General features: G+C 37.5%; 1 long non-coding RNA gene across 1 annotated transcript in view; it reads left to right on the forward strand.

The window, feature by feature from the left end:
• Nucleotides 1-233: 233 nt before the first annotated feature.
• The window catches only part of LOC131510424 (uncharacterized), a 30866-nt gene continuing 18809 nt past the window's right edge, over nt 234-12290 (forward strand). Inside the window, exons 1-3 of the long non-coding RNA XR_009261051.1 lie at nt 234-354; nt 1503-1624; nt 9383-9507. This is a non-coding gene — a long non-coding RNA (uncharacterized LOC131510424). The remainder of the gene's footprint in view (nt 355-1502; nt 1625-9382; nt 9508-12290) is intronic.

Raw genomic sequence — 12290 nt, forward strand, 5'->3', positions numbered from 1 at the left:
CTGCGATTTAAACTCAAGACTATATTCTCCTGAAGCTTAAACTGCATGAATACTTACTTCAGCCAAAGAACTTTGGTAAAATCTGGCAGATATTACTGATGCCATTTATGGTGAATATTGCCATTCTCCTTCTCCTTTATAATGCCTCACTTTATTTTTTCCAGATTGATTCCCTACAATGAGCTTTTCATTTTGACCTTCTTTTCGTGTCTTTCCTGTGCTCCTAGAGAACATTGAAGGTCGATCATCTTCTTTATGAGACGCCTTCCATATCAGCTTAATAGAAGCAACTTCACTAATAAATGACAATGGTCAGCTTATTTACAACATTTCTACTGGATTTTTTTTCCTCAAGTAAAGAATATGAAGAGAAATCTGTCAGTCCAAAATTCTGGGTCCCTGTAAATATTATATAATCATTCAAGCTCCCTTCCAAAACTTTCATTTATTTTTGTTAATTTAACACTTTTTTTTCTAGGAAATTTCTTTTGAGATGAGGAAATAAACTTTATAGTAAGTTACCCTATATTTTCAGATTTTAGGTGCAGACATGTAGGTTAAGTTTATAGTCTGTACGACAGTAGTACACTTCTGCATATTTTGTTCGTGTGTGTGTGTGTGTGTGTGTGTGTGTGTGTGTGTGTGTGTGTAAACTTCCAGGCATATCCTACCTAACATCTAACCATTCTCTATTCTCACCACTCTTATATGGAGGAATTTTTAATATGCTTACAACATATTTCTTCTAGAAAAATAAGACTATTTAAATGCAAAGTTATCTGTAAAATATCTTTTTCCATTTTTTGAGTATTCACTCATTTAAATGACAAAGAAATTATTCCACTTGAAAATTATAAAGGATATAGTGCTTTTGTCATAGACACTTTTACTTTCCCTCATAATGCCTTTTTTTTTTTTTGTCTGTCCAGGTCTATTTCCAAAAACTATCCTAAATTGGACCTTACTAAAAATGACACCAAATAATAGCAGAAGGCGAGTGGTGAGCAGGACAATTGACTTTCATTTTCAAACTTCGCTAAAACTAGATGTATATTTTTACTTTTCATGATGTACCTTGGTCAAGAACATTTTGAAATTATATTAAATTATCTATTAAAAACCAAAATTATTTTTGGGAAACTCTCCCCCTGTGTAATTTTTATTTTTACTCTTCTCTGCTAGTACATAGTTAAAGCAAATATTATGTGGCATGGTTACTGTCAGTATTTCACCCATTTTGGTGAAAAAAATGTAAGTCTTACAAATAGCTTACAGAAAAATAATAAACTCTTTTAAGAAAGTGAAATATGCTTTTAAGATATGCTTTCAGTTAATTTCTAATCTAGAAGGAGGCTTATTTGGTGGTTGTACCCTATAATTAGGGAGATCAGTAATCAAGACAACTGTGATTTATTTTACTAGGAGAGCTCAGAGACTGAAGACATCTGGCCTAGACCAGTCTGCTGGTAAAATTCAGAATACACCTAAATTTGCTTTTACAGGATTCTCTTCAGAGGAATAGGAGGAGAGGTTATATTCTCTGCATGAGGACAAGTCTACAGTGTCAAAATCAAGTAATATTTGTCTTCTGACAGCAGAACGTTGTATCATATTTCTAAGGATGGTAAGCACTTGGGTGGACATCAATGAATACTAAACACTAATTGGTCTGATACATCCATATGCACATACGCAAATACACATGGTGGCCTGTAATGGTTGAAAAATTACATTTTGCTTCCATGAAGAGATGTGTCACTTTTAGGTCAGAGAGGGATTTTGGAGGGGTAATCTCCCACAATAGATAACTATCCTGACAATGGTGGTGGTTGAGCGTTGTTTGTTGTTTGGCTTGTTGATGATGCTTAGCCAAGGAGACACTTCCTTTCAGATCCTGTCTTCCAAACCCCAGGGCTCTGTTCTGGGCAGTTCAGCCTAATGGAATTAAGCCTGACACGTTTCAACTCTATTTCTTTATAAAATAAACATAAAACAATGGTCTCGATTTCTAATAAAACTCTTGAAGCATGTGGGACTCCAACTTTCCCTGTTCTTTACACATCTGTAAATAAAGCGCATAAAAGAGGAGCACAACAGGATAAATCAACATAAATTTGAAATCCACTGCAGCATATTAAATGGCGCAGTCTCAGTCAAAGACAGGCTGACCCCACGGCTTCGTGCAGTTTGAAGCTAATTGTTTTCGTCAGGATGGGAACGTCTGGAAGTCCATGGCTGTATCCCACCAGTAAGGCTCCAGTAACTGAGCCGGCCCACAGAGAATGGACCCACTTTGTAGCGACACAGCGGGCTCAGACACCACCTATTCTGCTCTCCAAACTGTCATGCATAACAACTTTATTGTGCTAAATTGAACTTGAAAGCAACCAAAGGCTATGAGAAGGAGAGGCTATGAGAAAAGCGTGCTGTCAGCGCTGGCAAAGGCTGACCTGGAAAGTAGGCTCAGAGACAGGGGAATAAAAGACCAGGCCCCATGAACACCGCATATTGTTTCATTTTAAAGTATGATTCCCATACCAGAGAAAGTAGCAAATGTGATGTAAATTTATTTAAATAGATTCGACCGCTTAAAAGTTTGCCAGCCGCTCTTATCCAACTTTCCCAGCTCTCTGATTCGTTACTTACAGTGGGAATATAATGACATATAGTCATCATTGTAACAGCTTCTTTGCAGGGGCACAATGATGATTAATAGCCAGCAGCAAATTTTCACATGGGCTCTGAAGCACTATGGCATTAAGCAGCCAAACAGTCCCAAATCCCCCTTTTCTGTTCCGCTGAAAAGTCCCCTCCTTGTACCTTGCAGATAGGAACAAAGCCTATCTTAATTCCAATCAGCTTTTCCTCATTCAAAGGGACCTTCTCTTTTTCATAATTGATTCATGTGCATTTTTTAGTGTTTCACTGAGCCGAAGCCACTTTTCTCCTTTTTTCTGTTCTGCCCCCATACCCGCGCCCCTCTTTTTTTTTTTTGAGGAGTGGGAAACATTTCAACAACAACAACAACAACAATAACAACAACACCAATAACAACAATAAAAAACAGTTTGTTTTTTCTTCCCCAAATATTTGCTAAATACATTTCTCAATTAGTATTCATTTGTGTTTTACATTTAAAGGGTTTAAGACAAGAATTAACTCCTGGATTACTTCATCCTTGGAAAAGGTTTTAGTTATAAAAAGTATGAGCTCACTGAAATAACTCTGGGTGGGAGCCCCCCAGGGATGCCCTGTTTGGTTGGGGGAGTCTCAAGACCTCTCATTCCCACGAGAGACTCGCAGTTGGAACAAGGACAGACTCCCTCGCTCTGGACAGATCCTTTTTTCCCCTGTGTTGGGAACCATAAGAAAACGGACAAGTGACCAGAGGGGAAGGCAGCAAATGAAAACCTCCTAACCTGCTCCGTCCTCAAGTATCATTTTACCCCAGAGTAATCTCGCATTATAATTATTTGCAGAAGCCCTTTTGCTATTTGTAGAAGCGTTCTCTCCCATCTACACTTTCTGCCTCCTGTGAAAACGACAAAAATGACATCAACCAGTGCTGTCGTAGAAGGGGATTCCCACATGCATACTCATCTGTGTGTCTGTGACAATGCAATGACCACCGTGTGCAGTCTTTGTAGTTATACTTTGCATTTTGCTTACGGTTCTTAAAATTCTGCCCTCATTTTATAGGGAACAGGGTGACTATATGCCCCTGTTTGTTCAGCACACGCCTCAGTTATGTCTGTTGTTTTTATATAACTATTAGCAGTGCTCTCTTTCACTCTCCGTTTGATTTGAGCAGTTTGCAAAAGCCCTACCTTTTTGTTATTAAAACTGTCCCAAATGACACACAAACCGAAAGGCCAGGTTGTCTCTTACCCAGGTGCTATAGACTGATTTACCGCATTGCAGTTTAGGGGAAAGGATCTGACTTGGAAACCCTGCTGCCCATGTGGCAGCACTGACTTTTGTCTCGCCCACTTTTAAGAGGTCAGCTGACCCTTTACAGCTTCTTTGATACGTAGCAGAAAGGAGGTCATTTGCTGAAATGAAAGACACGTTGCAAACCAGATTTTAAGCGTGACACTCTTCTTCAGCTGGGTCATGGTTCTCAGTGTGAACCAGAGCAACACAGTTCGCTGGTCAGATAAAAATACTATGCCATGTTTTTGATTATGACCTTTCTCTTGCTTTGGTGTCTTCAAATGGTTAAATGAAGACTATGTCAGATTGATAGGAGGGATTCTGTTCATAATTTTCACTCTAGTGCTTATAAAAAAAAGTAATGTGAAAGTGGCATCATGTATCTATGTTGCATTTTTCATACAAAAAATCTCATACAGAAAAGTGTATTCTAGTCTTTTGGTTATAGAACCAAAGTGTCTCAGGGAGTGTTAAAAATCCATATGGTAATATTCCTGAAGTCTGGATTTTGTATTTGGATTTCAGAGTTAACAGAGAGATGTGTAACATCTTCTGTGAGCAGAGAAGTCTCTACTCACTGAGCCACCGAAGAGGTTCACAAATGTTGTTTATTACTGAAAGTACATGGAATTGGTGTATTCCTGATATGCTAGTTTCAGAATAACTTAAGTAAGAACCTAAAATTTCTCACTTGCCATCAAGTCACAACCCATAGTCAAATATCAGAAGGACATGCATAGAAGAATTATGACTCTGTTCTAAGTTCTTTTTACAGGAGCACTGTCCTTTAGTGAAACTGTCGTTCTTAGCCAAATTTGGGCCTATCCAATCTTTATGGGTGCACTTTTTTCCCCTTTTAGATAATTCTTTCAGAAATGAAATGAGTGGAGTACATGAATGTTTTCTGACGTACTCTTATGTCTTTATTTTCTCATTATCTTACTATTATGAAGAAGTATAACTAAGACTTTGATAAAAACCATCAGTTTTGTTAGATTACGGTGTTGTGTCTGGCTGTGAAACTCCCACCTTCATGAAGGATTTTGCTTTTTGCTGGCTAAAACAGAATTCTTAAATGCAGTGACCTGTGGGACTCTCATATAGGTTGCTTCTTCATCCCTGAAGTTCTCTGATGAATTGCTAGGGACGCACAGAGGATGGACCCAACACTGTGCTCATTTTGTGTACTGGCACCATTTGAGGAACTGAATGAAAGTCAGGGTGCCTCTTTAAAACTTTGATTTGGGATTGTAATGCTGCCCGTTGCATTGCTCACCTTCCTTTAGAATGTCATCAAGTGCTTTTTTTTTTTTTTTTTTTTTTTAACGTTTACTTATTTTTGAGACAGAGAGAGACAGAGCATGAACGGGGGAGGGGCAGAGAGAGAGGAAGACACAGAATCGGAAGCAGGCTCCAGGCTCCGAGCCATCAGCCCAGAGCCCGACGCGGGGCTCGAACTCACGGACCGCGAGATCGTGACCTGAGCTGAAGTCGGACACTTAACCGACTGAGCCATCCAGGCGCCCCAAGTGCTTTTGTGACAGTAGAAAAATCTCTGTATACAAAATATGTAAACTAAGGCCCACTGTCATTACACACGCAGAGCTTACTTCTTTCCTACCCAGACCTAATTCTTCCTGGATGCCTAAGATATTTACTTTATGTACATATACTCCTGACTCTCTAATCTCAAGCCAGTTAAACAAATATGTCATTCCCAGGGTGATTATTTCTTATTACATGATGTGTACATTTAGAAATATAAGATCTCTTAATTGATTTCTATACTGTTCTTTGATATAATCAAGCTTAAGCCTCTACTCTGCTTTTCCAAGTTTTTCTTTCTTTTATTTGCTAATAAAACTCTGGTTTCTTTTCCAGTTATCATGGAAAAAAGGGCATAGAGAGAGTGAGCACATATCCGTGAAATGAATCATGGTCAGTCTAAATTTTTCATTATAATTCTATTCTCCTTTGCCAATGTTTGAGTTAGAGGTGGGCATGTCCCTCACCACACTAAGGCACATCATAATCAAATTGCTCAAAACCAGTGGTAAATAAAAACTCTTAGAACAGTCAGTGAAGAAAAGTATATTATATAGAGGAAAAGTATAGTATGTAGAGGATGACAGTAGATTTCTCTTTGGAAGCAATCCAACAGAGAAAACAGTGAAGCAGCATCTTTGCAATTTGAAGGAAGGAAGGGAGAGAGAGAGAGGAAGGGAGAAAGAAAGGGAGAGAAAGAGAAAAAAGGGAAAGAGAAAGAAAGAGGAAGAAAGAAAGAGAAGTGAAGGAACAAAGTAACAAAGGAATGGAGAAGTCTGTTAACCTAAAATTCTATACCCAGCAAAAATAGCTTTAAAAGATAAAGTTGTTTCAGACATACAAAATGACCTACAGACCCCACACTACAAGATATGGTAAAGAAATTCCTTAAGGAAGAAAGAAAATAAGTCTACATGGAAATGAAAAGCACTAGAAATGTCTATTTCATGAATATTTTATTTCATTTATTTTAAGGCTAATTTAAATCTGACAACTGACTTGTATATGCTATCTAAAGAACTCTTAAAACTCAACAGTAAAAAAAATCAATTAGAAAATGTGCAAAAGATACAAGTAGACATTCTGCTGAAGAAGATACAGAGATGGCAAATAGGCACATGAAAAGATGTTTAATATCCATTAGGGAAATACAAATTAAAACTACAATGAGTACATTGATCAGAATGACTAAAATAATGAAAATAGTGATAGCATCAAATGCTAGATATGGAGAAGCTAGATTATTCATACACTGCTGGTGGGAATTTAAAATGGTACAGTAGTAGTTTTTAAAAAGCTAAACATGCTCTTAGCATATGACCCAGCAATCACACACCTGGGCATTTATCCCAGAGTAATGAAAATGTACATCTATACCAAAACTTGTATACAAATGTTCATAGCAGCTTTGTTTGTTAAACCCCAAATTGGAAACAACCCAAATATCTATAACATATGAATTGATAAATAAATTGTGGAATATTCACAGGAGGGAATAACTATTGTTATGCACAACATTGTTGTGAACTATTGATATGTATAACAACATGGATAATGTCAAAGTACTTATACTGAGGGAAATATGCCATATAAAGAGCACATCTTGTAGGACTTAATTTATATAAAAATCCAGAAGATGCAAACGAATCAACAGTGATAGAAAACAGATTAGTAGTGCCTGGGATTGGGGGGGAAATGAGGGAGGGGGTATTGCCGAGGAGTATGAGAAAGCTTGCAAGAGTGATGGGTAAGTTCATTACCTTGGTGGTGGTGATTGTTTTATGGGTTTATACATTTATCAAAACATCAAAAAGTTCACTTCAGTTTATTGCACATCCATTATTCTTCAAGAAAAAAAAATATAACAATAGAGGGAGAGTCTGTTCCCCTCTCCCTTTGATTAAGACTGCCTTAACTAAGAAAATATGGCAGATTGAAGGTTGTGTGGTCTCTGAAATTAGGTAAGGAAAGTCCATGCAGCTTCTCCCAGTTTACTTCAAGATGCTCAACTTAAGACTTGCTGATCCACCACGTGGGAAATATGGCTACCCCGAGTGCCCTCTGCTGGGGAGACCACATGGAGAAGACCTGAGACTAGGAACAGATGAAGAGCTGCTCAGCCAGCATCCCTTGGTCAAGCTGTCTCAGCTGCGGCCATCATCTGCTTGTACCTGCAGAAGAGAGATCCCAAACCAGAACCATCCAGCTGAATGCTGAGAGTTAATAAAGGAGTGTTGTTGCTTTTTGTTGTTGACTTTAAGTAAAGTCTGAGCCCGACATGAGGCTTGAACTCAGGACCCGGAGGTCAAGAGTCATGTACTCTACTGATTGAGCCAGCCAGGGGCCCCAGGAGTGTTGTTGCTTTACATTAAGTTTTGTGACAATTTGTTACACAGCAGTAAATGACTAGAATCCTACCTACCCTATATTTTCCATGTTAATAGTATAACTTCCATTCTTTTCAGGGAAGACTATTTTGTGTTAACAAATGACTAAATGTAATTTGTGCTTTATACATTTTTTAAACTTTCCATATAAAGAAATTTGCAGATCAGAAAGAATTGTCATCATATACGTCCTAGCTTTTAGTTTAGAAAAAAAAAAAAATAAAGAAACCTCATCTGTGAATTAAGAGAACTACTTGTTTCAGTCAAAAACCTTCAAATTTAGTTAAAATCAGTCAATCAATCAGCAGACTACTGAATGTTGGATTTTGTTGAGGATCCAAAAGATACCTGGCTTGTCATGACCTCTAAGCATATATCACCTGGGTGGTGAAGTAAAGCCTTTTTGTGGCAGGATGTGGTAGAAGGTCCTCATGGAGGAGGAAGAATTTGAGCTATAAATGATGTTATAAATTTCAAAATTTTAATGATTTTGAATTACTTCATTTTGTCTCAAAGAAAAATTTATTGTGCGCAATTATCCTACTAATATTAGACATCAGGAAATACAACCTGGGAACTCTTATTTGCTAATCAGGCAATTTCCTCCCACAATTTATCTATTTCCTTCAACTCAGGGTTATTCCTGAATGTATATTTTTCAAACACTTTGTCTGCTTTAATTTGAAATAATCTTAGCAATGGGACAATTGTAATACAGCTAATGGGTAAACAGGGGTGCTGCTTAATGCAGTCACGTTGAGAGGTGATGGATTTGATATAAATAGTAGCTAATAGCATTAACCTGTGTTAGGTCTAGAAAACAATTTACAGTGTTTTTGCATTCAAAATTTATATACTAGAAATATATATTGGAAATGTCTTTGGTTTGGCTCTCATAAGCTGAGAGTTCCAGTGGTGTGCTGGAGCCTACCTGTACTGGCTTGCATGGGCCAAATGGTATCACCTCTTTTAAATTCCAGCTAGAGTGGGAGTTCTGACACTACAGAAATGGCAAATGTAAGTCAGGCCTCCCTCACCCTGGCTCATCCCACTCCAGAACAGATTGTTAAAAATTTATCAGCACAAACCTAGTTAAACTTCCAAGTCTTTGGATAGACATCAGTTTCAGCAGGTTTCTCTGACTAGGAGCAGGTCTGAAAACTGTATTTGTAGGTGAGGCCAATGCCAAATGAGAGAGGATGAGTATGAGTTACTGGGAAGGAAAAGAAGCAGGTAATAAGTTTTCAAGAAAGTATTTTTTTTAAGTTCACTTATTTTGAGAGAGAGAGAGAAGGAGAGAGAGAGAGCGTGAGTTGGGGAGGGGCAGAGAGAAGGAGAGAGAGAATCCCAAGCAGACTCCACGCTGTTAGCACAGAGCCAAACATGGGTCTTGATCTCACAAACCACAAGATCATGACCTGAGCCAAAATCAAGAGTCAGACACTTAACCAACTGAGCCACCCAGACACCCCTCAAGAAAGTATTTATCACAGTAGTGTGAATTTTTTCTTTTCCAGCTTCTGCACATCCTTGAGGGACAAAAATGTGACTTCCTGACTTCTCCAAGGGAGGAAAGAGGGAAATAATGGCCAATGAGGTAATGGGAATTCTCACCTTTACTAGTTCCAGAAGCATGACAGAGGTAAGCCTGAAGTTTCTGTATGGGAAGGATTGTGCCGATGAGAGAGAGATTTGACCATCAAGATCCCAAAGGCCTGTCTTAGGAGGTTGTAACACTAGGAAAAATACCAGGTAGTTTGGTGCTAATCCATTTTTTATGTTTCATTTTTTTGAAAATCCCTTTAAAATATAATATGCACATTAATAAACATCAAGGTTTTTATATCATGATTTTAGAAAACAATTTTTAATACAGAAAATTTTACTCTTATTCCTCAAACCACCCCTGTGGTAAGCCATGATAGAAGAAGTATCCATCAGCTTGTGAGATGGTCTGATCCTGCCTACTGGGAAATCAGTGGCCTCAGAAATAAATCCAGACCTACACAGGGTGACATATGATGGAGAGAAAGCACTTAAATTGACATGCTTGTAAAATATGACTTGTAATTTAAGAACAAAAACCACTTTGTGGGAGACTTAAACTAAAAGACAATGAAGTATTTGAGAGAACTGTTGCTATGTGAGACTTTAGGAGGGTGATGGAGATATGGCCGGTTTGCGCCATGATCAGAGATAAACACATGTAATAATCACCATATTTGCATTTTTAAAATGTAAAATATGATTCTCATTGTATTGCTCTCCAACCCCCCTTTTTAAATAATGTTTATTTTATTTATTTTGAGAGAGAGAGAGAATGAGAGAGCAGGGGAGGGGCAGAGAGAGAGAGAGAATCCCAAGAAGGCTCTATGCTGAGCATGGAGCCCCACACAGAGCTCAATCCCACCACCATGAGATCATGACCAGAGCCAAAATCAAGAGTTGGACACCTGACGGAACCACCCAGATGCCCCTCTCCAGTCCTGTTTTAATTGACTCCCCATTTACCTCTGTTCCCGGGTTGTACTGTAATATGTGTTTTCTGTTGCACTATTGAAATCCAATCATCTCTACACTCTAAAAAGGAACCATATCAGAAGATTACAAACCTTGGCCCTTAAAGAATACACAGTGTAGTAACGTGTGTAAGAGCGAGTATGTGGTTTGCAAACCTTTACAAATAGTTTTCCAGTTGACAGGCCTAGTAGACAACATTAGTCTTCCATGTCTCCTACCTATTTCCACATGGCACTTCTCTGGGCTGTTGCCTCCTAATACATGTACTTCCCTACACCTCTGCACTATTTCCTCTTCTCATTGGCATTTATAACTCCCAGGTTTGTATCGTTTATGGATTTCATTCATGTACCATTTACCTTTTTTTCCAAATAATTAAGCTCAAAATTACATTAGAGCTTACTCAAGCTGCTTGCCACTTGGATAAATTATACATCATGGCTCCTCTAGTCAATCACCATCTAGCATTTTCAACATTCTGCAAGTCACTTAGCTTTATTAGTTGTATTCTCTGGCAGCCCTCAGGAGAATGAGGCTTACCCAGGGAATCACAATAAGAAAAACATGCAGCAGTTGATTTTTGTTTTCTTTTAACATTTCAACTTGAATGTGTTTCCGGTGTCTTTTTTGTGAAAAAGAACATTACTATCCTCTTATCCTATGCTAGTCAACACTATTATTTTGAAAACCAGTAAGATGGAAATACTTTCACTTATGTTTAGCTAAGGTTTAATATATAGAGAGACATGTGGAAATCATCTTCTTACATATTGCACCTTTATGAACAGTTCATGTTTTAAAATTCAGGTAGATACTAGTTCTATTAATTATGTTTAAGTTATTTTTCCCCTTATTTCGGACTTGTCTAACTTGTAGTAAATATGGAGTATTTGTTCACTGCTGTATCCCCATTATCTAGAACGTTATCTGACATAGTAGGCACTCCATAAATATTTGCTGAGTGAATATTAATAAAATTGACTAAAAATTTAATAACTATATCATCCTTTTATGATAAATATTGGAATATAAATTTAATGAACATAGAAGCCCTGCTTGTACTTTCTGTTGATCTCTAGTAAGCAAAGTGCCTTGGCAATATAATGTGTGCTCAATAAATGAGTCTTGTCCAATATTTTTAATAGATATCACCCAAGTAATGTGTCTGTCTATCTTAGTGTGAGCTCCCTGGCAATTTACATAGTCAGTTATCTGAATCACTGTATCATTTCTCCAGATATTCTAGTATATTCAGTATTTAAGGAAAGGTGTATAACATATGTCCCGCGGCTTCAATACTTGGCACACCTTCAACTGTAGAGTATCTGTGTTTAAAACCATAATTTCATAAGTGCAAAGATTCTTAATTACTCTCTTTTCAGTTATTGTGTTCTCATTACAAAAGCAGTACATATTATAGGAAATGTTATTTTCTTATTATAGAAAATTTGTAAATCAGTGATGAAAAGAAAAATCACTCAAATTTTTTCCACTTAAAAATGGCCATTGAAACTGCGGTATCTAACCTTTCAATTATATGTTTGATGTACATGTTTATAGATCCTATCACTATATTACATGTGATTTGGAAACTTGCTTATTCCCATTAATTTAACATGAACATCTTCCTATGTTTTATATATTCCTTATGGAATTATTTGAATGATCAGAATCATCTTTCCTTGAGTCATTGCATGGTTGATTTCTTCTTATTCTTCTTTCTCCCCTTTTTCATCTCCTCCTGAGTGAGGCTTCCTTGATTACCACCACAAGTGGCCATGAGTCCCCACCCCCAGCTTTTTTCTATCATGTGAAGCATGAAATGTGTCTTTATTCATTATTGTACTCCCAGTGCCTAACCAGTGTCTGACATTTGGTTAAATATTTTTGAAAAGAATGAATAAA

The sequence above is a fragment of the Neofelis nebulosa genome, chromosome 1, assembly GCF_028018385.1.
Source record: "Neofelis nebulosa isolate mNeoNeb1 chromosome 1, mNeoNeb1.pri, whole genome shotgun sequence".
Classification (NCBI taxonomy): domain Eukaryota; kingdom Metazoa; phylum Chordata; class Mammalia; order Carnivora; family Felidae; genus Neofelis; species Neofelis nebulosa.